Below are 3,659 nucleotides of genomic sequence, written 5' to 3'. Positions count from 1 at the left end.
CGGAAACACAAATTCCCAGGTCAAAAACGAATGTACAGCCAGTGCACTGAGCAAGCTGGATCCGCAGCTGAACAGGCCGTAGGTGCTCCCGGTGAGTCACAAACGAATAATGGAACACTTGAAAGGCTAAGACATTTGTATAATTATGGGGCCTGCTGAGGAAGGAGCAGCTGTAATGAAAGCCACAGGGAAAATGCAAAACACAGCATTCTGGGTAATCCTCTAATCACATTTTTTAACAAGAGAAAAGCCCTTTCAGGCATGTGCCTTTCATTCCCCTAGAAGCTCATCCCTGGATTTCCAAAGAACAAAATTAAATCCAATGAATATTCTTTAGAATTTTTCCTTACTCATTTAGAAAAACAAACAAAGAATAAATACTCCAGAAAAAAAAAACAAAAACAAAAAAACATCAAGTTCTACAGTTTCCCGTGAAAGACTCTTTTCTTTATCCTGAGCTCAGAGCTTTCTGATCTAGAAACCAGTGTGATTGTCCTCTCCAAGGCAGACCAGGCCCAGTGGCCTCGGACACCCACTGCTCTGGGACAGCGTACCCCACGCTTGCTCCATGGCCACCATTTCCACTCAGCACTAGCTGGGCAGAGTCACTCCATTCACAACTTCGGATAATATGCAAATCATGTGTCACTTAATGCAAAGCACAGTATGGGCTCCTGATTTCTCACATTCATTCTCGACATCCCGTGGAAACAATTTTAACTGAAAGGAACAACATTGCAAACATGCACCATCTTCTCCGTGAGTTACCCCAGTACTTCCCCCATCTTCCTCCTTGACCCACTTATGGATTGCTGCAAAACTTACTGTGATAAAACAACATCCTCTCTATTATGCCCCTTGGATTCTGCCCTCAGGAATTCAGCCAGGCCCCAGCAGGATGGTTTGATTGCTCCCTGGAGTCTGGAATCCCCAGCCAAGAGGACCGAAACGACAGAGGCTTCTTTCCTAACTTATCCGGCACGTAACCTGGGATGACCCAAAGGCAGGCTCACCCAGGCGCGGAGCTCTTGCACGTGGCTTCTCTGTGAGGCTTGAGTTTTCTCCCAGCATGGCTGCTTCAGGTCGGGTAATCTTCCTACCCAGGATCCCCCTTTCAGCGGGGTGGTCTACGTTCCCCCTTTGCTCATGGCTGCTTTGACCAACAGAATGTGGTGGAAGAGACCCTGTGTGACAGGAGGCCATCCTGCCTCAGCCGGCTTCCACACTACCCTCTAACTGACCACACATACAGGGACCAAACAAGCTGGCCCAGACTGGATGGCCAGTCCAGATGACGCAGTAATCAGATGTATGGTAATCAAGTGGTTGTGGTTTGAAGCCACCATTCGCTGGTGGAAGCTAATGGATATGCATATGTGTGGGTCGGTACTTTATGGTGTCAATGGCTTTTCCAGAGTTTAAGCATCATGCAGGCAGGCACCAGGTGCACTGTGCTCGCCATCTTGTTGCTGGTGTTTAAAACAGCACCTGACACAAGTGGATTCTCAGTAATGATTTATTGTTGAGTGAATTAAGTAAACAGTCATGAGTCTACACCGGGCCCGTCCCTATACTGTCGTAATCATGGCTATATGTGGTGTATTGACCTGACTTCTAGATGAAACCCAGAAAATTCATATATGGCCAGGGGACCAAACTCAATGACATTTACTTTGACAATATAAAAATAAGTGCATACTTATGTTGGGAATGTTCTGGAACAGAGCTAGTGGATCTTACACAGCTATAGATTTATAAACATCAGTGAGTTGTACCCTGGAAGTGGGTGAGTTTTATGGTATGTAAACCATACCAGCTGTTAAAAATGGGGCAAAAAATCTATCACTAAAAAAATAAATGCTATTTGGAAGAATGTGGGACACACAAGGCTGGGAGAAAGGTGGAGGGAAAGGCAGGGTTTGGAGACCTGCTTGTCTCAGCAATTCCTACCATGTAAAGTTGATCCAATAAGAAATTTAAGTTCAAGCAACCACTTAAAGCTAAATATGAACCTATAAGAGCACTGACTGTGATAATGTACCTAAAATAATCCAGAGGAAGGAGAGAGGAGTACATGTTAGCTAAACCTCCATCTTCCATAACAGAAGGTCATCACAAAACAAATCAAGGTCGAAAAATGGAGAAACTTTATAATTTGAAATTTTGCTTAAAAAATTTTTTTTAATGTTTATTCATTTTTGAGAGAGAGAGAGAGAGACAGAGCACAAACAGGGGAGGGGCAGAGAGAGAGGGAGATTCAGAATCCAAAGCAGGTTCCAGCTTCTGAGCTGTCAGCACAGAGCCTGACACGAGGCTCGAACTCATGAAGGGCGAGATTATGACCTGAGCCTAAGTCAGACGCTTAACCACTGAGCCACCCAGCTCCCCAATATAATTTGGAATTTAGAAGTAACCACCGAGAAACTAAAAACAGTAATGCTTAAATTTCTGCCTTTAGGAAATTTCCCACAATTCCCAGACTAAATAATAGTTGGTACTTTTGTGGCAGAAAAGATGCTGAAAATTCTATATCACAGAGGTGCCTGGGTGGCTCAGTCAGTGAAGCGTCCGACTTCAGCTCAGGTCATGATCTCACAGTTCGTGGGTTCGAGCCCCGTGTCAGGCTCTGTGCTGACAGCTCAGAGCCTGGAGCCTGCTTCGGATTCTGTGTCTCCTTCGCTCTCTGCCCCTGCCCTGCTGGCGCTCTCTCTCTCTCTCTCTCTCTCTCTCTCTCTCTCTCTCTCTCTCTTAAAAATAAACACTAAAAAAAGGAAGAAGATGATGCATCCTATTCTTACTGCCCTGTGTGCGCACACACTTGTCCATGTGTGTGCTTGATGTTTTAAGTAATTCATAATATCAAAAGGAAAACTCGCCTTGAGGAAAAAAATCACAAAGAATCCCCTCATATATTTATTGTGACCCATTAATTCTCAGCACCAAAATTCAAAACTAAAACATTTGTCACAAGCAAGTTTTCCACCAGGACAGTGGGCCCTTTCCAGGAGGCAAGTTGTCGTAAAAAGTACAGCACTTTAAAAAAAAAAAAAAAAGTACAGCACAGCCACTACATCTGCAGGTGCGTGTACGGCCAGCTTCACACACAGACTCAAGAAGAAGTCTAGGAGTTAGGATGTGTTCAAGAAAAAATATTGACTTTTCCATCTGTCTAGGAATCTGGAATCGTATTGGCTGAATAACAAGTACTAGTCTCAGGAAAACGAAAGCCATGTTGCTGCACTCTTTAAAATGTGTCCCGCTCAACCCAGGTGTCTGTGGTCCTCGAAATATTACCAAGACCAGACCCGATGGCAAGGCATCTGGTGAGAAAAGATAGATGGCTTGAATTTAATTCCAAACATGGGGAATCCCCAAGGGTCCCCGTATAAAAGAAAGCAGTAGTGTTACAAAATCTAATAAAATGATTTGGTTTCAGGAAACGTCCAAAAATGTGAATTGTGCCTAAGATAGCCTTCCTCAGCAGTGTCCTAGAAGATGAGACACCCTGGAATACTCTTTATTTTATTTTATTTTATTTTATGTTTTTTTTAATGTTTATTTATTTATTTTTTTTTTTTTTTGAGAGGGAGAGACAGAATGTGAGCAGGAGAAGGGCAGAGAGAGAGGGAGACACAGAATCCAAAGCAGGCTCCAGGCTC

The sequence above is a fragment of the Lynx rufus genome, unplaced genomic scaffold (assembly GCF_022079265.1).
Source record: "Lynx rufus isolate CCGP_SWC_20201006 ecotype Redwood Valley unplaced genomic scaffold, mLynRuf1.p SCAF_10, whole genome shotgun sequence".
NCBI lineage: Eukaryota > Metazoa > Chordata > Mammalia > Carnivora > Felidae > Lynx > Lynx rufus.
Note: the sequence above shows the minus strand (reverse complement) of the source record.